Below are 26182 nucleotides of genomic sequence, written 5' to 3' on the forward strand. Positions count from 1 at the left end.
CAGCTGGATAGTTGCGCTATCAAACAGCTTCACTTATCATTTGTTTTCACATATTCTGGCTTTTCATCACATTTTCTTCGCTTTACAAACTCCCTATAAACGTCACTCACGCATGCGCGAGTGACATCATTCTTTGTGATCACATCAGGTGACGTCATGGTACCATTATCATCATACTTATAATATTATATCCATACTGATGTTAGGACTTAAGCTATTACAATTGTAATCAGCCTCTCAACTCCCGTACTACGTCTCACGCGCATGCGCGAGTGACGTCATGGCTTGTTATCTCATTCTATGTCGTTCGCGCATGCGCGAGTGACGTCATGGTACCACACAACCATATAAATACATTCTCACTGCTGTGAGACTAGTAAGCAGCGGCTCCTGAACGCTTCTACAGAGGAATCAAGTTGTGAATCACCTGTGATTCAAGTAAGTTCCAAATGGGTTAAGCTTGTTTTTTATGCTATTTCTATCAAGCAACTATTCCTGAAACCTGCTCGCTCGCTTTGTTTTTAGCTTGGGAGAAGTATCTAAGCTTTACTCAGCAGCATGAGGAGATTGGGTTCCTACATGTTACTCACTTGAATTCTAGTCTGAATGGGAGTTTTATCCCGCGTTTCACTGTTTCTGACTTGTCTTCCACAAAAAGTGGGGTGAGTCCTAGTAAAAGTTATTTGCTATTAATATACAGTAGCACACGCTAGTCCATGTTGTTGCCGATTTAATACTACACATATTCAATTTCCACAGTTTTTCTTCTTTTCTAATTCTCACTCTATTGTTTCTCACATCATACCACTAGAAATCCTTCATTGCCTTTTTTTCCAGTTTAGGGCTATTTTAGCTCTGCTTTACTGATGCGCGTTACCTTCCCAAATTAGGAATATCTCTATCTATCCCTTCCCGTTCTACCTTTTTAGGTAAGGTGATTTTCCTATACAAAATTTAGTGCTATTTAGCATTAATTACCAATTTATAGAGGCAAATATTACGTTATGATTTGGGTAATAGGTCATTGTTAGAGAAAAATGGCTTTGAAAGCCAGTTTGAACATATACATCTATGAATATAACAGCAGAAAGCCCAAATAACTTACAGGAAAAAAATATTTCATCTATGATTATGCATTATTAGGATCCAATGTGTATTAGTGATAGGATGTCTTTCGAGATTCATTGATGTTCTTTGAATATTAAGGTTAAGTTGTTTGTTTTTCAAACGTCTATTCTATTGCTTCTTACAATGAAAAATTTAAATTGTTGAATTCAATTTCCTTTTTTATAGATACATTTGAAACTTGTTGAATTTTTCTGCCCCTGATGAAGAATGTATCAAACTCGAAACGTGTTGGGCCAACCAGAAACAAATAAAAAATAGTTTCTTTTAAAAAAATAAAAATTTTAAAAAAAGAAATCAAATGCAGAAGGCAATTGGGTACTGGTCAAGGACATGCAAAAACGGAAATGTACAGTACTAGTGTCAATCTATGAGCCAAATAAAGACGATCCCCCTCTTTAAGAATGCCTCTAAGTGGCAATCTCAACACCCTGGCAGTCGTCTGATGTGTGGGGGAGACCCATAAAAGGAAAGAGGTACCTTCAGAACCCACCAGATGCTAGGGTCTATGATAAAACTTAATAAAGCTAAAATTGAATTTAAATTTAGTAGCATTGTACCTTAATAAGAAAGTGGTTAGCACCTTCTATTACCAAGGGAACCAGCCAGATAGACTGTTAGCAAATCTGATAACACAAAAAGAGTTATCTAAAAACAAATTGCAATTTTAAAAATAGCAAGAGAGGTCTTATCTCAGATTAGAAAGGGATTCATAGAACATCTGGGACCTTTTACAATATCTTCTATTCATCGATAGGTGGGGACGTGGGAATATGAATACAAGGAATTCCTGCATTCCGTTCTAGGAGTGATTAATGGTTTGAACAATAACATGTATTGTTTTGGTTCACAATTGTATAAGTCAACAAAGGAATTAATAGCACCACTCTTGACAGGTTTGTTGTACTACTTCCTATAGCGGGTGCAATTCCAGAGTCCATGAAACACGCTGTAGCGATTGTGATCCCAAAATCTTGAAAAATGTATGCAGATTGTGGTAGGTGTCGACCCAATTCACTAAATTCAGACAGCATTTTTAGCGGTCAGTCCAAAAACATATCAAGGTCATTCTAAGCCCAAAAGCAGATATAATTCATATTTTCAACACATTTGTTCCAGAAAGTCATAATTCTATCAAAAACATGGAGGCGAAATGATTATGCTGAACCCTTAACTTTACTTCTCGAACAGCAATGAAATAAACAATAATACAATCAATAACAAAGATAAAGACTACAAGTCCCACTTGTTTTGTTGTTTGGTAGTTCAAGTATCATTGGTTCCTAAAAACACGTGTCAAAATATGTCCAATCCACAGTCAGGTCTCCTCATAAACACTGGAACTCCCTTGAAAGCCCCTCTTTCTTTTGCTGATCCCAACATGCACCCCAACCAATAGATGCAGATTTCACTGTAGATTCTCCGACCTTCACCTTCCAGGTGGCTGGTTCTCCACAATAGTACCTAGTATGACATAAATTCACATTTCCGTTAACCGAATCAAGAGGGTGGGAATCGTGTCACAATATTAAAACATGTCATAATGAGAACAATAAGCACAATACAGAATGTACATGATATGATATAGCTTATTTATATAGCGCCTATACACAATGTGTTTCAAAGCGCTTGAAGGCAAGGGAGGGAACAAGGGAAAATACAATTACATTCTTACAGGCCATGAACAGTAATGATGTGAAATTAACTATCATACTCGGCCTGACGACATTTCAGATAGTGCGAGAGCTAAGACATAGATAAGGAAGGGTGGGGGAGAGTGGGAAGGAAATGGAAACAGACAGGCGACTACCGTACTAGGCCTGACGACATTTCTGATAGAGCCGGAGAAAAACAAAAGGTGAGGGAGAGGGGTGCAGAAAGGGAGGGGAGGAACAAAACAAGCGACTATGGTACTAGACCTGACAATGTTTCAGCTAGTGCTGGAAGGAGGGGGGAATAGTAAGGGGATGGGGGAGCGACAGACGAGGTTGCTATCATTCTAGGTCCAGGGACAATTTTGATAGAGTAAATGCGTAGAAGAAAGTAAGGGGAGGAGGGGAGGAGATAGGAAAAGGGAGAGGGGAGGAGAGAACAGAGAGTAAGCAGTCAAAAAGAGTGGAGAAGCAAGAGGGAAGAGTGAATACAACTGCAGAAGTCAGTAGTAACACATAATGTTGCAAGCCAGGATACAAGATGAAGATCGGAACAGCATGATTCAGGGTCACCATGAGTACAAGTTTCAAAAGAAGTCCAGCATGAGAGTTGAGAAAGGATAACGCACCGTGAATCAATGAAGTCCATAAAAGTAAAATCCAGCATTGGCCACAAGACGGTGATGTTGAAACCAGAATGTATCAGGACAGTCTCCCGTGTGGGGGAGGGGGGGGGCACAAGGGAAGAACACAGGGGGACCAGAGAGGGTGGGGATGGCCTGTGGGGGTAGAGGGTGTAAACACATGTTGGTGCATGCTTACCTGCTGTTTTAGCAGGGCTTTGGGTACTGGATCCTCCTGGTCCGAACAGGTCCAAACAGGAATTGCCCTTTTCTTTGACTGCCCTTTGCTTTGGATGCCTGGGCAAGAGACGCCCCTGATCTAAGAGTTAAGAGCAGGAAGGAAGAGGCAGGGCTAAGAAGGTGGGTGGTGCTTAGGCCAGGTAGCTTAGATCCACTTACACCTGCTTCCCAGCTGCAAAGGAAAAGAGGCTGGAGGGCTCCTTAAGTAGGGGAAAGAGCAGCAAGCAGGAAGGCACCAGGTGGGTGGGGCTTGCTAAGTGGTGAAAAAGAGCGGTAACCAGGAAGGCACCAGGTGGGCGGGGCTTAGGACAGGTGACCTAGATCCAATTACACCTGCTCCCCAGCTGCAAAGGAAAAGAGGCTGGAGGGCTCCTTAAGTAGGGAAAAGAGCTGCAAGCAGGAAGGCACCAGGTGGGCGGGGCTTGCTAAGTGGTGAAAAAGAGCAGCAAGCAGGAAGGCACCAGGTGGGCGGGACTTGCTAAGTGATGAAAAAGAGCGGCAACCAGGAAGGCACCAGGTGGGCAGGGCTTAGGCCAGGTGACCTAGATCCACTTACACCTGCTCCCCAGCTGCAAAGGAAAAGAGGCCGGAGGGATCCTGAAGTAGGGAAAAGAGCGGCAAGCAGGAAGGCACGAGGTGGGTGGGGCTTGCTAAGTGGTGAAAAAGAGCGGCAACCAGGAAGGCACCAGGTGGGCGGGGCTTAGGCCAGGTGACCTAGATCCACTTAGACCTGCTCCCCAGCTGCAAAGGAAAAGAGGCTGGAGGGCTCATTAAGTAGGGAAAAGAGCGGCAAGCAGGAAGGCACCAGGTGGGTGGGGCTTGCTAAGTGGTAAAAAAGAGCAGCAACCAGGAAGGCACCAGGTGGGCAAGGCTTAGGCCAGGTGACCTAGATCCACTTACACCTGCTCCCCAGCTGCAAAGGAAAAGAGGCTGGAGGGCTCCTTGAGTAGAGAAAAGAGCGGCAAGCACGAAGGCACCAGGTGGGTGGGGCTTGCTAAGTGGGGAAAAAGAGCGGCAACCAGGACGGCACAAGGTGGGAGGGGCTTAGGCCAGGTGACCTAGATCCACTTACACCTGCTTCCCAGCTGCAAAGGGAAAGAGGCTGGAGGGCTCCTTAAGTAGGGAAAAGAGCAGCAAACAGGAAGGCACCAGGTGGGCGGGGCTTGCTAAGTGGTGAAAAAGAGCGGCAACCAGGAAGGCACCAGGTGGGCGGGGCTTAGGCCAGGTGATATAGATCCACTTCCACCTGCTCCCAGCTGCATAGATCAACACGATTGCAAGGTGGGATAATCCTTTGCCTCTGTGTCTTTAATAGAATTATGACTTTCTGGAACTAATGTGTTGAAAATCTGCATTCTATGTCAAATCTGGAGGCTCAGATTATGCTAGTTTGAAGCTTACTTATTACCAACGTAGCTATCTTCTCAATTGGTTTTCAATAAAATGTCTTGAAAGTAGACTTATTTGACCAATCTGCTGATCTCATGATATCTTCTAACCTGGCCCCTACATTGAAAGCCTTAGTAGCAATAGCTCCCCTCACAGAGTGAGCAACATAACAATGTACATTGATACCGGCCTGACTCATCACCCATTTTAGCCATCTGGCTAGGGTCGCCGGTGAAACTGCTCCATATGGCTTACACAAGCCTATTAGTAGCTGTGATACTCCTATTGGCCTCACATCTTGCGTAATCTCCTTGTATGCTGCTAAGCATCTAATCGGACATAAATTTGGCTGATTGAGAAATTCCTCTAAGCTATTGACCGTATGCCTGTTTTCGTCCTCCTTGATATGAGGAACGTCACCTCGTTCTGTGATTAAGATTTCCTATACACTTCTAGAGCTCTGACATCTGATACTCTCTTGCACGATAGCAGGCACAAGAGCATAGGTAGTTTAGCAGATAATGTTTTCCTAGATAGATCTGAATTTTCTGCCCATGCTAGAAACATCTTCAGCACTGTGTCTATGTCCCACAGCTGAGTGTATTTCTCTTTGGGAGGTCTAGTCATCCTTATCCCTTTTAATAGTCTGCATATCAGAGGGTGCTCTGCTATTGGAACCCCTTCAAACTTGGGATGGCCCGCCGATATCGCCGAGCAGGCTGTATTCATTGTCCTATACGCTTTCTCTTGCACTGCCATCTGTGCCAGATAATTGACTATGTGAACGACATCTGTTCCATTGGGATGAACGTCCCTTTCCACGCACCAACTACACCAATTTGTCCATGCAGACTTGTATGCTATGTGTGTCCCTAGTGGCCAAGATTCATTGATGATGAGCTCAGCCTTGCTCGATAAACCCGGCCTAACCCAAGATCTCCTGAAACCGCCCTAACAATCAGGTTGAGCTTGCCTGTCCGCAACAGAGGATAGCTGTCGCCTCTGGGGTCTTGCACAATACATTTGTGCCTGGGTAGCACTATTGGGTTGCTGTGTGATAACTCCAGTACACCAGGAAACCAGGCCTGGCCTTTCCAATCTGGCGTGATCCGAATCAGGGATGCTTTCTGCCTCCTCACCTGAGTTAATGTTCTTGCAATCATCGAGAACGGGGGGAAAGGTGTAACGTGTCCTGACCCCACGATTGAAGGAAGACATCTCTTGCTTCTGCCTCTGGGTCCAGCCTCCAACTGAAGAAACAAGGTAGTTGGTTGTTCAACCTCAATGCGAACAGGTCGATCTGGCACACACCCCATCAAAATCATCAGTTCTTGGAACACCTCCTCATCCAGCTTCCAGTTGCAGGGATCCCTAAGGAATCTGGAGTTCCAATCAGCCACCTCGTTCAATCGTCCCGGCAGGTATTTTGCCATCACTGATACTCGTCTCTGAAGACAGAGGAACCAGAACTCTTTCGATATTTACGCCAACATCCTGGACCTTGTGCTACCCAATGTGTTTATGTACTTGACCGCTAACACATTGTCCATTTTGAGTAGCATGCAACATTGTGCCCTCTCTTGAGTCCTGCATCGTACTGCAAAGATCCCTGCCAATTGTTCTAGGCAATTAATGTGCAAGGGTGTTTTCTGATCCGGCCACCTGCCCCCTGTCGATAGGTCCCCATAATGGGTTCCCCAGCCCCATCTGCTGGCATCAGATTCTATAATCTGGTCCGGGAATGAGCCTAAAATAGCTCTCCTGTTCCATGGATCCATGTGTTGGAGCCACAATTCCAACTCCTCTCTCACCTCTCAGGAAACCGGAACCCTCTATTCGTATGAAGCGCCCCTCCTGAGATGCTGGAGTGCCTTGTAATGTATGGGCCTGGAAATATAGCCTGAATTGAAGAGGCTAGACACCCCACCAGTCTGGCAATTTCTCGTAACAATACCTCTCTCTTTTGACAGAGCCTGTCTGATATAATAATAATAATAATTTGGAATTTATAAAGCGCTACGAACCCTCAGGTATCTGAGCGCTGCTTATTATGTTTCTTGATGTCGTTCCCTTTGGCCATCGGCAAACTGAGTGAACCCCGGGTCGAATCTATCATGAATCCGAAGAATTCCATGGATTGTTCTGGATGAACACTGGATTTATCCCAGTTGATCAGAAACCCCAGACTCTGGAGTAAATCCAGAGCGATGTTCACCTGCACTTTGAGCATTTCCTTGTCCTGGCACATTATGCATAAGTCTTCCAGGTATACTATGAGACGAATACCCTGCTCTCTCAGGTAAGTCACTATGGGTTTCATAAGCTTGGTGAAACATCATGGAGCTGACACCAAGCCAATAGGAAGGCAACAGAATTCCCATATCGCCTCCCTCCCAAAAGAAATTGGAATTTCCAGTGCTCCTCTGCAACGGTACCGGCAAATACACATCCTTGAGGTCTATCCGGGTCATCCAATCCCCCGTAGCAATAGGCCCCCGAGGAGATGGATCCCCCTGTAGCAATAAGTCCCTGAGGAGATGGATCCCCTCCATGTTATGTGCCTGTACACCACAAATTTGTTAAGGCCTCTCAGGTTGATAATTGGTCTCAACTTGTGTTTCCTTTTGACTCGGAATACATTGCTTACGAAACCTACTGAAGCCTCTGATACTTGCACTATGGTCACCTTGCGCTCTAGTTTTCTCAGCTCTACCTCTAGTAACGGTTGGTTTTCTATGCTTGTCTGCATTCAACTCGGGGGATGAACCGGATTTGGTGTTGTGTGAAAATCTATGTGAAAACCTCTTACTGTGTCCAAAAGCAAGCATCTGTGGATATAGAAGGCCAAGCGTCTACATGATTTGCCAATCTCCTCCTACAGCGGGAGGGTATGTGCTTAAAACACCCTTGATTTCCCTCATCCTCACCTAAGTTATTCTGTTGGCAGTCTCCTTGTCACCATCCTCTGCCCCTTCCTCTTCCTCGGGAGGGGAAGAAGGAGTTTTGTTTTCCATCTTCTTGATCCCTCCATTGTGCTCTCTTGCCAAAGGACCTGTTGTAGTTGTATCAGCTGTAAGAGCAGTACCTGCCTCTACCAGCCATCCTGAAAATGTGTCTGCCAAATACCCTCTTCAATAAGGCTTGTGCTTTGTCTAGGACTGCATACGAGTTGGCAAACCTGGTCAGTTCCTTTATAAAGGCGTCTCAGAATAATTTCCCTTTTGTAGTTGCTGTAGACTCTGAGGCCGCAAGCTCCCTAGGCTTGGGGTCTATCTACACTAATAGCGACCTCCTCTTTTCTGTGGTAATCGCGTAGTTGGCATTTCCCAGCATGCAAATGGCCCTTTGTGCCTATCCGGTTAAAATCACTGGATCAACTGTTTCATTTTTCTCTCAGGCCTCGTCTGCCATCTTGAGTATTTTTGTGAGGGGACTACGATGTCCAACATCTTGTCCGGGTAGGAACGCCAAGACCTGTCCAGTCCTTTCCTCACATCCTTCGGTTAGGAATGGTCTTGGGCATTCAGCCCTTAGTTTACTCCTGACCTCCTTCACCATAGGCGCATTAAGGCATTTCTTAAGATAGGCCACCACCTTTTTAGGTGGCTCCCACCCAGAAGATCAGGGGTGGATTAGAGCCTCTGGGTCAAAATCGTCACCCCTTCAACATCTTCCTCGTCATCCTTTCTTTTCTTTGGAGCTTTCTTGTGCTCCTCATCCGAAGATGATATCGACACTACTTCCTCCTCAAAGGACTCTTGTCAGTCGTATTCTCTTCGCCTGAGCTACCGGATGACTCGTCATGCCACCTGCTATATTTCACCCTAGATCTCTCCTTCTTACCTTTGCCACTCTTCCTCTTCTGTGGCGTGCCCGAGGGGGGTCTGTTTGCGTGCTACATTTCTCCCCCTTTTCCTCTCCCGTGCCTAATACCCTTAATGTCTTCCATTCCTTGGGAGAACTTTAACCAGTCCTCTCATTATCCATTTCACCCATACCCTTCTGTAGTATTTGCCCCATGTTGGGGTAACTTCTCTTCTGGCTCACCTGAGCTTTGCTATCATCACTGGTGCTACTCATCTTTGGGTATTGGGGGAGGGTATAGTCTTTTAAATAATGTATTTTCCAGGAGTCTTACGCCTGTTCCCATCAAAATATACACTGAGGTTTAATGGGTGAGTCTGCTGCTGATTTTTCAGCCAACAGGTTTTTCAGGGGACTGTACTGGTCATAAATTAAGCATTGATATGCTCTTTTGGCCAGCAGGGGCGCTGTGTGCGGGAAACACTCGTCCCTTCAGAACGTTGTAAAACTGTTTGAATATATTAAGCAGTAATCCGCTGCCTGAAAAGACTGAATTCTCCTGTCTGCTGACTCGCTTTCCAGCGGTCACGGAAGTGTGGAGCGGAGTGCCGGAACTAAGGATCCCATTGCCCTCCGATCACACACCGTGACCGTAGTGCCCCCTGTCAATCGTGTCTGTGGGCCTCATTACGACCCAGGCGGTAAGTTACCGCCTGGGCCGTGACTTTACCACCATGGCGTAAACGTAGTTTACGGTTGGCGGACTTACCGCCCCATTCCGACCTTGGCGGGGCGGTAAGTCCCCAATCCCCATTTACCCTTCCCCATTCCCATTTTTGCCCCATAGGGCATAATGGGAGTGGGGAAGGCGTTAATTACGCCACCGTAAATTACGGTGGCGTAATTAACTCCATGGTCCCTTAGCGCCGTGGATTTTAACACCTGCTAAAAGCAGGTGTTAAAAGCGCCATGGCGCTAAGGGACCTCGTACTCAGGCGGTAAGGGTCGGCGCTGTTAACGCTGCCGTAAACCCCTTACCGCCTGGGTCGTAATGAGGCCCTGTAACAGCAGTCACCAGAGGAGCCGACAGACCGAAAACAAATGTCTCCTACGCGGAATGTTCCGCCACGCTCCTGCTGTCTGCACTGCGCTTCGCTCTGTCCGCCAGCACGCGGGCACAAAATCTTTTAACCAAACAATCTTGAACAAATGCAAAATATATAAATGAAATAGCGGAACACATAACTGGCTGCTCGAGCAGCAAAGACAGAGGGGTTTTCAAGGGAGTTCCAGTGTTTATGAGCAGACGTGACTGTGGATTGGACATATTTTGACACATTTTTGTTATGAACCAATAATAATTGAACTACCAAAGACTCGAAACAAGTGGGAATTGTAGTCTTTATCTTTGTTATTGATTGTATTATTGTTTTTTTTATTGCTGCTCGAGAATTAAAGTTAAGGGTTAAGCATAATCCGAGCCTCAAGTCTTGACATAGAAGTCATAGTTAAGCGCACCGCCACAGAACAAATGCGAATACTGGCATACATAATAGAAGTTTCATACACTCAGGCAGACAAACCTACATTGATTTCAGAAAATGCAGAAAAGGCTTTTGATAAGCTATAAGGGCCCTTCCTCATGCGCACTTTAGCTTACTTTGAATTCCACAAAAACTTTATGAACTGGATTTGAGCGTGTTATAATAACATGATGGCGTTAATCGACACTGGGGATGAAACATAGACAGTGGGACAAGACAAGGCTGTCCTTTATTATCCCCCTCCCTCTATTTACAAGAGCTCCAGAGCCTGGTTTAGAGAGAAGGGAAGCATAGAAAGCACAGTAAGCAAAAAGATGGGCAGGCAGACTTCCAAAATAATATTATACATGGATTTTATCATACTAACTTTAACTGGTCCACGAAAAAGGTATTGAAAATTATAGCCATTAGAATGGTTGATTCACAGGTTTAATTCTGCATAGCACCATATATATCAATTTATTGAATTGTTTTTATGGAGCTTCGTTTACATTTGTATCAATTTATATTTGCGAACCGAACTGGTCCCCACCACCATCTTGTGATAATCTAAACGGCTACACAATCGACCTGGGGTTAAGTACCCCATTGTAAATAAATCATAGCACACGTCCCAGTATGTGATATTAGCTGCCACATACACTGTGCAACTCCCATTGTCATGACATTACTGCGCGATGGAGCTAAACATGCTGTGCAGCCAGCAAAGCAATCATGTTTCTGCACGCAAAATGTGGAAGACACACTCATTGTATACCCACATTTATTTTGTTTAGTCACTTCGCACAGTAAAACACGTTTGCAATATTATTGGAACTTATGTGCAATTAATGAAAGGAGTCGAATCGCTAGACCTTCCTCTCCTCTTCCTCTTTCTCTCTCCCTTGCTAACCTCCCCTCCCTTTCTCTCCAGCTTCACTCCTACATCTCTCCCCTAACTCTGTTCAGTTTTGCTGACTGGTTGCCTTGCTCATCTCCAGAGCCTCAGAGGTCCCAGGCTCCCCCGCCTGTCTTTGCATTTGCGTCCGGGCCTCTGTACTATGCTCAGCACTACTGCACTTTCAGCATACGCTCCATGAGAGGGGTTACCTCTCCGCACTTAATCCTGGGCCATACTGGATTGGGCGCACTTGTTCCCCCTCCCACCTCCCTTGCCTCCATCTGTACACTTGCATGACCTGAACTTACTAGGCCTAGTGAGTTCTGTCTTGTCCCCCTTTGTCTCCCCTCCCTAATCTGGTTGCGCCTGATACACTTTCATGCACTTGCAATAGGAGAAATGCTGTCAGGCCTAGTATGCTAGTTACTTTTTTGTTAGATCATTCAGAAACTTCAAGGCCTAAGAATGACTATTGTATTCCATTGTTCCCATCCCGCCTTGAAGCGCTTTGAAGCACTTCACTTGTGTATAAGCGCTGTATAAATAAACAATTACAATGTCTGCATGCTTTGTATTAAACGGTAGATGGGGAAATACATCAATCAGAGGCATTCAAACAGTGTACGTCATCAGCATGAAAGAAACAGAGCATCTACAAATAACATATCTTTACAGTCAAAGTGAACACTGTGCCAATAAATAATGTTTAATTAGATATTCATTTTTCTTTTGGATTGTTTGTCAGTATACTCATAATTTTCAATATGATAATTTGTTTGAAAATTGATTTGGTTCTTCTAGAAGTTATGTAATGTCTCAAACAAAGGTGGAAATCAAGCTTTTAAAATCGTGCTTTGAAATCACATTGTTATGTCCAGTCTAATAAATGTATAATAGCCTTTTCTATTTGCAAACTTATACAGAATTTCATGCATCTTTTCGATCTCTATCCGGGTTTGTGGCTCAGTGGGCTAATGCATCCACTACAGGGACCTGTATTTGACCTCATGGTCACAGGTTCGAATCCTGGCAGGTCCACACAGCGCTTCATCCTTCTGAGGTTTATCAAAGCGTACAGATAAATTGGGTAACAATAAGCATCTGTTATCTGTCAATACCGCCAAAATGCCCCTCTGGGGGTCAACATGTGCTCTACAAATATACTTGTTATGTTATCTTTCACAGACTGGAATATTATTTTTTATGTATGCAAAATATTCACTTTAAAGTAAAGAAATACTTTTTTTGAATTTGATAGCTTGCAACGTTTTATCCTTTGAATGGCACACCCCTATATTCTCAGGGTTGCATATGTATCATTGTCAGCCTGAGATGACTCCTTCTGTGACATTTTGTCTGTAAGTAGGGCTTTCCAAGGTGACACAGCTTCCCTGAGTCTGGAGTTGAGACGGTGCAAGTAGAGGTAGGGATGACCCCTACTAGTCGCTGCCATGCCCGCCTTACTGGAACAGGCCGGGCAAAGGGGGAACAAGAGGGCCAAACGCGCATTTAGGGGAAAAAGCTAGTTGGCAGGAAAAACCCTGAGAGGCTTTCTTGCAGACTGGGAAGTTCGGCAGGATCTAAGGTGGCTCCAGTAAAGATGAATGGACAGAGCACAGCCACAAGGACTCCAAAGGACCAGAACGAGGAGCACAAAAAGGAACAAGAAGAAGGAACGGGGGGGGTCACAACGACAACACGGGACCAGTCTTACCCAAGAGGAAGCTGAACGACAACTAGGGTTGTGACGCGGCGTGCAGCCTATCTTTTAGATTAAAGAAGGAGCGGTTCAGTGATGGCGACTGCAATCTTGGGACCTCCCCGGGAGAGACTCATCTTTGGGACAAGGACTCCCGTTACGAGGAGGAACTCCCTAGAAGACAGAACAATACCTTCTCAAATGTGTCTTTTAAAAAGTCACTTGAAGAAATGTTACTGTCAACCAGAAAACCAGGAAACTGTTCTTTTAAATACAGAATTCCTATTCACTGATAAGAAAAAGAGGACCAGTTGAGGAGGAGAGAAGAAATATGAGAAAGAGAAAGGATTACAACACTACGCCGTACAACATACAAAAGGGCTTGCATGCCACCGCTGAGCAGAGGCTGGCCGCTTGGCATCTTGAAAGAGTGAAGAGACAGGAACCAGACCGAGACACGCAGAGCCTCTCTTCAATCCAAAGAGGAGAATTGAAGCGAAGAAATGGAGAAGAGGAGGAAGCGGTGGTGTGACCACGGGAGAGCTGTGTTGGACCTGCAGTTCATTGAACAACACTGACACTGCTGAAGCCACAAGGAACGACTGGTAATGGAGAGACCGGAGAACATACCAATCCAGAGGAACACAGTAAGACATGTAAAGGAAAGATGCCAAGCAAACCTGATGAAGTGACGATGGGCCCCGGAGGAAAACGAAAGCTCAATGACATTTCCCATACCAGTCTGAGGTAACAGGGAATACGGCAAACCTGGCAGTGGGACAGAGAAGTCAGATGGGAACACTTCCACTCGTCCCAGTATCGAAAAATAAACTATAGTATTAAAAGCAAGTGGAGTAAATAAGAAGTCATATGGGAATGTTCATACTTGTCACAGTACAGATAAAGGGAATCTAATGCCAATAAACAGTGAAACCAATAAGAATCATTACTGGAGTAATCATACTCGTCCCAGTAACGAAGAAGAGTATAATGAATTGGTGTTGAGAAGAGTGAATGAGAATCATTATAATAGCACTCATACTCGTCTCAGTTATAGAGAGAAAGACAGCATACGAATACCCATTCGAGAAAATCTTCATGCTCAGGTCAGTCAACTAAGTTAAGAGGAAAGATTGAAAATCAGGAAAAACATAACAGGAATGATTTATGAATCCCTAACAACCCGAGCAGGGGAAAAGATGAAAAACCCTATTAATAAAAGAGGTTACAAGAAAAACAAGCAAGAATGTAGATTACCCCTGCTATCTGCGCAGGGATTATTCATTCTATTAAAGACTAGGAGGGGAGCATTATGCTTCAACTTCTATAATTTACCACTCTTCAGCAGTTTCAACAAACTCAAAAACCATAACCAAACACTGAAAACCGTCTGAACAGACTTTTCTTCTTTTGAACTACAATCCCCATAGTCTCTGTAGTCCATCTCACTCCATGCTCAGCTATGACCACTTCCTGTCCCTGAGTTCCTCCTCTCTTTTACTCGCTCTGAAAGTCTTACTGAGAACTCCACACTAAGTCCTGCAACTGGCAACGACTGAAACCACTCCAAAAGAATGTCGAACTTCCTCGACCCAGACGACTACCTCTGCTAGTCTCCTACTTCAATTGTACTTCTGCTCCTCTCCTAGGAATAAAGTAAGCAGAAAAATCAGGGTGGTGTCCATGTATTGACGATAACATCATATTATTATCACATACGATCATCCAATATCATGCTCAATGCATAACTCGGGTGGGAATTTAATGCTCGCCCCCTAGTCTTTAATAGAATGAATACTCTCTGCACAGTCAGCAGGGGTAATCTACATTCTATGACAAGACTGGAGGTGAGCATTATGCTTGTTCAACGCTTCCCAACACGGCGACCGCTAAACTCTAGGTCGGCTTGAAATAAAACTCCTTAAAAGTTCGATCATTCGACCAATCTGCTGTTAGCATAATATCTCTAAGAGACACTCCTGTCTTAAAAGCCTTAGATGCCATAGCTCCGCGCACTGAATGCGCTCCATACTTCCCCACATCTATTCCTGCTGCATGCATGATTTCTTTAACCCATCTGGCGATAGTCGCTGTGGCTACGCCTTTGTAAGGCTTCTTACGCGCTATAAGCAATTGCTTAGCATTCGCTGCTCTATGTTCTGCCGTCCTGCTCTCGTACTCTTTTACGCAACTTGCTACGCACCATTTAGGTCTACTGAGGAAATATGGGTAGTGAGCTGAGGATGTCCCCGTTTTAGTTCTCCCCACTATTGTAAAAGTTACGCCCTCTGGGCCGAATGACTTCCTATCTACTTCTAGGGCCCTCACGTCTGACACGCGTTTACAAGAGACTAGGCACAACAACATCGCTAACTTTCCTGATAGCTGTTTCAGCAATAGATATCTGTTCCCTGGCCACCTCTCCAATAGCTTAAGAACTGACAGCACATCCCAGACCGTCTTGTATCGAGGCTCTGGGGGTACTGCAAATTTTGCTCCTCTAATCAGCCGAACTACTGCTGGGTGCTCGCCCACTGGTACACCCTCGATAGGGAGATGTCCCGCGGATATGGCAGACCTGTACACTCCTATGGTGCGGAACGCTTTCCCACCTTGCAACAATTGAGCCAAAAAGTTCAAGAGCATCACTACAGGCGCAGAAATGGGATGAACACCTCTCCCTCTGCACCAGCTTGTCCACTTGGCCCAAGCCGCGTCGTAGCTCCTTCTTGTAGACAGGGCCCAGGATTCCACGATGAGCTGCACAGCTTGCGCCGAAATGGCTGGCAGTGCCCAGCGTCTCCTGATATCCTGCACGCGATGAGCGGGAGTGTCCTCCTCACTCTCAGGGGGTGATATGACCCACCTGGGTCCGTGAGCAGGTGCTCTCCTTCTGGGAGAAGCCTCGGGTGGGGTCCATAAGCGTCGGGAACCATACTTACGACTTCCAGCATGGCGCCACTAATAGCAACTCCGCTGTCTCCCTCCGACACTTCGCTAGGACTATGCTCAACATCATGAATGGGGGAAACGCGTAGTGCGAACCTCCGCTCCATTCTTGCAAGAATGCATCCGTCCCTTGAGCTCCCGGGTCCAGCCACCTGCTGAAATATTCTGCTGTTTGGGCGTTCAACCGGGAAGCGAACAGGCCTATGTGTACTGGCCCCCATCTCTCGGTCATCCTCCGAAACACTGCTGGGTCCAGCCTCCAATCGCTGGAATCCGTGAGGTAGCGAGAGTTCCAGTCCGCTATTATGTTCTGCATTCCGGGGAGGTACTCCGCTGTGACCGACGTCTTTGCCTGAAGGCAGAGGTGCCAAAAGTCCTTCGCTAGCTCGGCTAGCATTCTGGATTTAGTGCCGCCTAGGTGATTTATGTATCGTACTGCCGATATGTTGTCCATCTTTAACAGGACGCAAGATCTCATCCTCCCTTTCGTGAAGGCTCTGATCGCGAAAGATCCTGCCAGCAGTTCCAGGCAATTTATGTGTAATCAGAGCTCCTCCTCGCTCCATTTCCCTCCTGTCGGCAGGTCTCTACACCGAGCGCCCCAGCCCAATCGACTGGCGTCGGATTCTATAATCAGATCTGGTCTGTCTCCGAAAATGGCACGTCCATTGCAGGCGTCCATATTCTTCAACCACCATTATAGCTCTGTCTTTGATTCCTGATCCAACGGCACAAATTGGTGGTATCTCAGGCCTTGCTGCAGATGCTTTATCTTCAACCTCTGCAGCGCTCGATAATATAATGGCCCTGGAAATATGGCCTTGATAGAGGCCGCGAGCAGCCCCACAATCCTTGCTAGGGTTCGGAGGGACACTACCTCTCTCTGGAGGCACCCTCTCAATTCTCTCTTGATATCGCGAATCATTCGGGTCGGAAGTTCAAGCGTTGCTTTCCTGGTGTCTAGGACGAAGCCTAAAAAAGTCCAGCCGTTACGCTGGCTCGGTGTCCGATTTCTCCATGTTCACTAGGAATCCTAGGGAAACCAGCAGGTCTTGAACCGATCTTGTCTGGTACTTGATGGACTCTCGATCCTCGGCTAGAAGCAGCAGATCGTCTAGATAGATGATCAATCTTATCCCTTTCTCTCTTATCGCCGCCGCTACCGGCTTCATCACCTTGGTAAAAGCCCAAGGCGCCGAGGCAAGCCCGAAGGGCATGGTCTTGAACTGCCAAAGCTGTCCTTTCCAGCGAAAGTTTCCAGCCCGCGGGATGTGTGACAAAGGTTCCGCCCAATCTTGGGCTGCAGCTCTAAGCTGGGTGTAAATGCACCGCAAAAATGCAGATTGTCCGTGCAATTACTGGCTATGGACCCAATGGCAAATAGGGAATTACAGTTACTGCCCAACCCGTGATCCAGTGGTAATACCGCCAGAGGGTTGGGCGGTAACACAAATACAGTTGGGCTGTATCCCAGTCGGGATATCGCCCAACTCGTGATGAGGCTATGTGTCTGCATTGGAGTCCTCACTTTCTGCCGATAGTCGTCCTCTCCCACATCATCCTCCCTCATAATACCACCCTCAGAGTCAGGATCAGGTGGCCGCTGCCTTCCCCTGGCCATGTGCGAGGAGATCATCACCAGGGATTCAGTGATGACTCTGTAGGATTCATCACAGTAGGGACGCCTCGTAACATGGGGAGAGATGGATTGTTTTCTTTATTTTAATCAACCATTCAGTGATATGAGTGATCAGAGTCTGCATCCTTCTTCTGACCCACCACAACACTTTAAAAATTGTTTGGCGTAGAATTCCACTTTATGGGTATATCATGAATATCATCTCCTATACTAACAATTCACATGATAATATTTATACACAATGAGAGAATGTATTCATTGTGTGTGCCTTCCATGAAAGTAGCTTTCGATGCATATAGCGGATGTATTGTAGACTATTAGGAGAAAACAAGGTCTGCATTTCTAATTGTTCAATCTTATTTGTGATGTTCATGTTGAACTTTACAACCACATCCCTCTCCCTCGTCCCGATACTTATTAACTTGACAAACTCACTTGATATAATCGTTTGGGAGACTTAATTTATCAGATATTTTTTAAATTCCAACTACATTAGCTTTAACGATAATCCACTTCCTATATTAAATCAGTATGATCACTGTAACTTCATAGTACCATTTTCATTTTACTTTCGAATTCTTTGTCTATATTCATGCCTTAGGACAGTAGTGCTTGTTACACATTAAAGTTGACATCATATTATCATCAATTATTACATTTTCATGCTGTTACCTATAATTAAGTTATTACTTTGATCTTTCAAAAATATAAATGCAGAATGCCCTTCTACCTAATGTAGTCCCTTAAAATCACACTCTGATTACATGTTGTGCATTTTCAATTGTAGTGGCTCTATTATTTCTTTCTAAATGTATATAGATTGTAAGTATTAGCAGCAACCTTCCTAAATGCAACCAGAACGGGGGAAGAGAGAGGAGTGGCCTGTGTAAAGCGTTGTGCTTTTTCACACAAAGAATTTGATACCACGTATCTACTGGTGTAATTATGGTGAGTTTTAGACCACAAATACAAATGAGTTCTGTTTTAGTGTACATGAGGTCCTTGTTTTTACATGTTTTATATATTTATGCACTATTCAAAATAAACACATTCTTAACAATATGACATTTTCTGTTAACTAAGAGATTTTGCATTTTTTTCACATAACATTTCCTAATGTTTAGTCACAAGAAGAATACTTTAAAATTAAACTATAATTCAACAGACCTCAATATAATTTTGAATTTAAGATTTAAAAAGTCTTTAATCCAGGTCTCATCTATGTCAATGTACATTTCAAACAAGCAATTTTATATAACAAAAGAAAGGTAATTGACCATATTACTTTTTTATTGAAATAGTCTGGTTAGTATTTTTACAGTTAAGAACATTCCACTCTAGGGGGGCACTGTTGCGCAGCTATCCAAAATGGCTGCTGCCTGAGAAGCTCCGGCATCGGCTGTAATATAATCCTATATTTATCCTGTTCGCCCCGCTTCTGGTGCCCCAGACTTGCAGCGTGGTCCTCTTGAGCCTCCACCGGCACCCCAGCATGATCCTGCTAAGTCGCTTGTGGGTTCGGGTGGCGGAGAGTCGTGGAGGGCCTGGAGGTCCCGCTGGAAGGGTCCGGAGGAGGAGTTGTCCCCCATTAAGAAGGCTCCCAGACTGCGGCGCTGGCGACGCTCTGCCTTCGATACCCCGGGGAGGTCTGCGGCAGTGAAGGGGGCTGAGCGGGCTCATGTGGAGCCTCTGGCAGATCGGCGTGTGAGTGACCAGAAGGGAGGCGCGGCAGCTGCAGTGCTCCGCAGGCAGGGCCGGGTGAAGGCGGTACCTGCGGCCGTATGGATGCCTGACGCCGAGACAGTGGGCTGTTGAACGGACTGCAGTCAGAGATAACCCCCAACCCCTGGCTCTTTGGGAGTCCTGCTGCGGCGAGCCCGTGATCCTGGGGGCACTCGCTAGGCTGTGCCGGACAAGAGTCTGGAATCCTCAGGCACCGTGGGGGAAGAGTTGCTGCAAGAGGCCGGCTCTGCCTATGAGGGAGGAGGGGAGTGGGCAACGAAGTGACGGCCGCGGCCGGTCCGGATGGCCCAAGGTATGATCGGGCGGCCGTAGGAAGGACAAGAGAGTTTCCCAAGGCACCGGTTAACCACTCTCGGTACAGGCATTAAGGATTTCCCTGTCCCTTGGGAGAGAGGAGAGGGCTGTATGATTATAAGGGGGCTGAGTGCCTGCAGCACGTGTCTTCCTCTAAACTCCTCAGCTACTGGGGCCTGGTAGAGCAGGGCCCAACGTGATTCTGCCCTTGCAAATCTGGGACTTGATATAGCTCCTGTGCTGGGCCACCGGGGGGGACCTGAGTTACTACACCTATTGCCGTGGAGAATGAATTTGTGATGGAACATTAGTAGTAAGGTACCCAGGCTCTGGCTTTGCTTTAACACTGGAGGTAAGCCAACTGGGCGGGGTGCTCCTGTGCGGTGCCTGGCGGCTGTGCTGAATGTCGTTTTGGGTCCCGATCTCTCTTCATCGGCCCCTTACTGGAATGGTATACCTTTCAAACTGATCCGGACACTGGTCAGCGGTCTGGAGTATTGCTTAGTCAGTGGCATCGGCCTGGTTCACCTGTGACGCAGACAATTGAGTTTGGTTCGCAGTTGGCGCTTGAGTGGGGCTAATGTGTGCCTGAACGTAGCTGGCGTGACGGGCCCAGCGTGGGATATTGCCATCCCTCAGGCGGATCTGGTGGACTTGATTTAGATCCTTTTAATTGCTGACATCAACTGGGACGGACCGTCTGCTCCGGCTCCTTCCCCCTCAGGCCTGTATGGGTAACCAGAAGAGACAAGCAAGGATGGTACAATTTGTCCGTCAGGAACAGAGTCAGCCCCAGGCGACCTCATCGCAGAGTTCGGGGCTGGAGCAAGTGGATATAGCAGCTTTGAACCAGACGCTGCTGGCACTGAAGGGGAGCACGGACACGATAGGGGCCAAAATAGAGGCCCTTACTTGTAAAGTTGACATCTCAGCTATCCAAATTGAAAAGCTGTGTGGACGCATGGAGGAGGCTGAGAAGAGGATAGGGTCCATGGAAGACAATGTTGCCTCGCTGCAACACAAGGCTAATTCCCTTCAGCAGTTGGTGAAGAAAATCGAGGCCAAGAATGATGACTTGGAGGGGCGATCGAGGAGGAATAATGTTCGGATTACAGGGGTTCCTGAGTCGACCAGCATTGAAAACATGGAGAGATTTGTTGAGAAGCTGCTGGTTGACATTCTGGATAACCTGCCTCTGTCTAACATGTATAAGGTGGAGCGAGCTCACTGCTCCTTAGCCCCTAGGCCCCCGCCGGGCGCACAGGAGCGCCCTATCATTGCGAGAATTTTCTGCTACCAGGATAGAGACGCCATCTTGAAAGCCACTAGGGAGAAGAAAGAGTTAATGTGGGAAGGATATTCTATTAGGTTGTTCCCTGATTTTAGCCCGACTGTTCAAGAGAAAAGGAAAACTTTCCAAAAAGCTAAAAGGTTGCTTCGGAGCAAAGAAGGGGCAATATACTCCATGATGTACCCGGCTAAGCTTTGGGTGCAGCACAACAGGGCTGCTGTGTTCTTCACGACGCCGGAATCTGCTGTGCAATTCGCCAGGAATCTGCCAGAGCCTGGAGGATCCCCTCGTAGGTCTGCCTGAGCTAGCACTGCTATTTCTTAAGGAGGGGCGGAGGAGCTGTGGGACAATGCTGTTGTTGTTCTGAAGTGCAGGGTATTGGGGGGTCTGGGGAGAAACATGTCTTGTGGATCAGCCGTTGCCATATGGAGCACTGGAGCTGCCCTCAGTGGTCCCGATTACCGCTGGCACTGCAGTGGTTTTGTTGAGGTTATAGTTCTTTGTTATTGTTGAAGTGGGGTGAGAAGAGGGGGTGGGTAGGATGCCGGTTGGTATTGGTTTCTGGCGTGGGTGGGAAGGGGTGGGGGGTCAGAAGGGATGGGAAATGTCTGGTTCACAGTTGATGTGGTTTGGTGTTATTTGGGCTATTGGATTGTCTTGCTCATGCTCTGAAACTAGTGTTGGAGTGGATGACGCTCGATTCCCTGAGGCAATGCTACGCTCTGAGGGGACACGGATAGGAGTTGAGGTCCATTGTATCTTTTGGTTGTTTCGATATGGGTGAGAGGAAGGCCAGTCAGCTGACAATAATGTCATGGAATATACAGGGTTTTACGAATAAAAATAAATCCCGTTTTATAGCCAACTACAGTAGGAATCACGGGGTCAATGTTCTCTGTCTACAGGAAACCCACTTGGCTGATGACGCTTATCTTCCCAAGCTGGCTGGCTGGGGCGTACATCGATATTGCTCATCCTATTCTTCCCATGCCAGATGGGTGGCGATATATATATCCATGAGTCTCTCCAGTTTCGCCCCCATGAACAAATCAAGGATGGGGATGGTCGGCTTATTCTGTTGGCGGAGGAAATTGGTGGTGTTAAAATTCTGTTTATAAATATATATGACCCAAATGTGGATAACCCAGATTTTTTTCACCAATGTGCCAAGCATATACCTAAGTTCCCTGTTCCCTGGGTTTGCTATACTCTGGGCGAGCGATTTCAACCTGGCCTTAACGCTGGATTTGGATAGATTGGTTTCTCAAAAACAGGTGGTTCCGCAAGCAGCTAGGGCGTGGGCTACTATAGCGGCCTATCATGATCTCCACGACTTATGGCGTGAGGAACACCCAACTTCTAGGGAATACACCTTTTTCTCCGGGGTCCACTATAGCAGTTCCAGGATTCATTATATTATCGGGTCGGCTGAGGTTGCCAGATGTGCGGAGTGGGCTGGGATCAGATTTTGCGTACCTTGTCGGATCACTCGCCGGTCCTTGTGCATATTAATAAGCTGGCTGATCCTCCGGCAGCGCCAAGGTGGCGATTCCGTGCGTCTTCACTAGAGGATACAGTCTTCTATGCCGGAATTGAGCAGGATATTGAAACTTATTTTCAAGCTAATGTGGGGTCAGGGCCCAGCCCTAGCACAATTTGGGAGGCGTTTAAAGTATATGACAGAGGAGGTTGTATATCTCGTGAAGGAGGTACCCTAAAGGCACTGCGGGGGTCTATGAGGAAATTGGAGGGTGCTATCAGAGACTTGGAGATTAGGCTGAGTGCTTCTGGCAACCTGGATCTGCAAGATGAGTTGAGGGCGCTGCAGGAGGAATTCCAGCAACTGGCGTGCAGGGAGAAGAAATATCTTGGGGATCCTGTTCTTGCAGTGAAATATGGGGAGGGGGATCGCCCAAGCAGAACATTAGCGTGGGCTATTAGAAAGGAGCAGCGGGCCACCTCAATAGCTGAAATAGTTGGAGCAAGCAGTGAGACCATTAAGGATCTGAATGGGATAAATAGAGAATTCCATAATTATTATGGAGAGCTGTATGCCTCACGCTGTGTAAGGGGGCGGGATAGGCTAATGGAATATCTAGACGAGGTCGCGCTGGGCTTGCTGGAAAGCGAGCAGGGCGGAGCGCTAAATGTCCCTATTACGGAGGAAGAGATCTGCATGGTGATAAAGTCGCTTCCCAATGGTAAAGCACCTGGGATAGACGGTATCGCCATCGAATTCTACAAAGCCTATACTGATCTTGTGATTCCTCATTTGCTAGAAATGTATGAAGATGCTCTGTCTACGGGACTGCTGCCTGAGACTACTAGGTCGGCGTTGGTGACGGTGATCCCCAAGCCGGGGAAGGATCCCCGTTTGATGGCATCTTATAGGCCCCTGTCGTTAATTAATGTCAACAATAAAATTCTAGCCAATATATTAGTGAATCGAATACTGCCTCATGTTCCAGCCTTGGTGCTCCCTGATCAGGCCGGGTTTATTCCGGGTCGGTCCACTCAGCATAACTTGAGGCGCCTGTTTACACTGCTGCATAATGTTAACCCTGAGGTCCCGATAGCGCTGGTTGCGCTTGATGCCGAAAAGGCCTTTGATTCGATTGAGTGGCCTTTTTTGTTTGAGGTATTGAGAAGCTCCGGACTGGGTCTTACATACATAAATTGGGTCAGGCTGCTTTATACGGCCCCACACGCAGCGATATATACGGGCGGGGTAACATCTGAGTTCCTATATCCTACCCGTGGTACTCAGCAGGGATGCCCGCTTTCCCCAATCTTATTCGCCCTGGCTATGGAACCTTTGGCTTGTCACATTTGGGAGCTTCACTCGCATCGGGGCATTGGAGTAGGGGGGCATCAGGCTGTAATTTCGTTTTACGCGGATGATATCCTTCTGTATGGTAAGTACCCTGGGCAAGATTTAGCTCCTATAATGCGGGAGGTTCTCGGGTTTGGGGAGCTATCTGGTCTGAATATTAATTGGAATAAATCTGAAGTTCTGCCCTTGACGCCCAGTGTGCTACAAGCGGATGTGGGTAATGAATTGCGATGGTGTCAGAAGGGGTTGAAATATGTGGGCATTATGGTCTCTAACAGGGTCAAGGCATTGTATATGCACAACTATGTTAAAGTGCTTGAAGCGCTGGAACAAAAGGTGGAAGCCTGGATACTTCTTCCTATCTCACAGGCGGCGCAAATAGCCTTGGGTAAGATGGTTGTATTGCCTAAAATGTTATATGTCTTTAACAACGTTCTAATTTGGCCTCCTGGCTCTTACTGGTCCCAGGTGAGGGCAATGATGTCCAGATTGGTGTGGGCAGGTGGACAGCCTCGAATAGCTTATGACACACTGACGCTGGCTTACGAACATGGTGGGCTGGAGGTGCCGAACTTGTACTGGTATTTTCTAGCTGCGCAGGCTCAGTATATTGGCAGGTGGGACTCTCCGAGGCAGGCGCGCCCGCATGAAATGGCGGTGAAGGCGGTCGCCTTCCCGAATAACCTGACGGGCATGTTATGGGGCAACAGGGAAGGTACCCCGAGAGAAGAGGTTCAACCAGTGAATGTATCATGTAAAGCCCGGGATCGGATTTGCTGGCTGTCTGACGGGACACCACGTTTTCACCCGGATTGGTCAATCTACAATATGATGGGCATTCCACTCACGCACAAAAAGGTATTCAAGGACCATTTCCGCAGGTTGGGGGTGCAAGTATTGGGGGATTTAATACTGGAAGGGAGGTTTATAAAATGGGAAGAATTGAGTGAAAAAGGTGAATACACTTCGGTGACCCTGTTTTTGTACTACAGATTGAGAGGGGTTTTGAAATCAATATGGCCCGATTTTCCTAGTGTGCCGAGTCCCGGTGCGATACAGCATCTAATTATCAAGCCTCAGTCCTCCAGTAACTTGGTGTCTGTCATTTATAAAAAGGTCCGCAATGTAGTGCATGGGGGGAGAAATTCCTACAGAAATGCCTGGGCGGCATCCCTGGGATATGACCTGAGTGATGCACAGTGGAAGCTCATATGTGGCCAAACCCGTAAAATATCCCTGAATTCCCGATTTAGGCTGACTCACTTCAAATTCTTACACCAAGCTTATTATACTCCTTTGAAATTAAGCAACATTTATAGTGATTGTTCCCCGGGTTGTAGGAGATGTGGTGGGGAGCCTGCTGATTTCTATCACGTTGCGTGGGGATTCCCAAAAATTAGGGACTTCTGGAGTGGGATTGAGGAGGCAATAAGGGTCATGCTTCCCTCTAGATGGGATTTTGCCCCTGAGGTATGGCTACTAGCTCTAGTTGAGGAGGCATCCCGTTCGGAGAGGAAGCTTCTGGGTATGGCGGTAAGTGTGGCCAGACATCTGGTGGCGAGGAAATGGGGGAAGAAGAGACCACCAACCTTTGCTTCTTGGCTTGAAAATATGAAACTATGTGAATTAAGGGAATCTAGATATGCTATGGATATGCCCTCAACTAACCGCCCCTTGGACTATTGTCCTCTGTTCCGGAGATATGTGGCGGATATGGATAAGGTGTCTTCTCACTTGGACCCTGGACTGGTTGGACCCTCTTGAAACTGTGGCGGTGTGACTTCGGACTATGGACTACTGGATTTGTATAAATGTGTGATCTGGTTGCTATATGTTGAGGGTATCTGTTGGCTGGGAGGTGTGCTAGTGGTCGGAGCATATGTTTAAGCGAGACAAGTTTTGTGGGGAGGGATGCGGGTGGGAGGAGTAGAGGAGGGGGGCAAGGGGATTGGTTGAAATGTTTGATGTTTCCATATGAAAATCAATAAAGAAAGGATTTAAAAAAAAGAACATTCCACTGTAGCAATTTCTTTTGCATGGTGTCCGCTTTTGAGAGTAAACTTTTTTTTTTTTTTTTTAGTTTCTTTATTGGTTTGTTTCAAACCTTTAAAAATGTAAAAAGAATACAAGACAAATCATCAAACAAAACAAGTACGTCTTATTGCGTCCTGTTCCATATTAGTCACCACATTCGTCAGGTCACTGGTCAACCATTCACCTCTATTGAGTAGCCGACTTAGTATGTAAGGTATGTAAGCGGTCTTTAACGGCTTGGAGAAAGGAGACCAGGGCATATAGCACAGGTCTGTTCGACCCATCGAAAAGGGCTTTCCACCAGTCCTCCCGGGATACAAACTGAAATTTCTTTGTGACTGGGCCAAAAGTTCTGTTTCTTTCTTGTTCTAGCCCAGAGCATGTCATTGTCAGGTGTTTAAGGGTCTCGTTTGTGGTGTTACAAAAACGACACGTCAGATCTA

This window comes from Ambystoma mexicanum, chromosome 14 (genome assembly GCF_040938575.1).
Source record: "Ambystoma mexicanum isolate Mex_15411 chromosome 14, UKY_AmexF1_1, whole genome shotgun sequence".
NCBI classification, from domain to species: Eukaryota; Metazoa; Chordata; class Amphibia; order Caudata; family Ambystomatidae; genus Ambystoma; species Ambystoma mexicanum.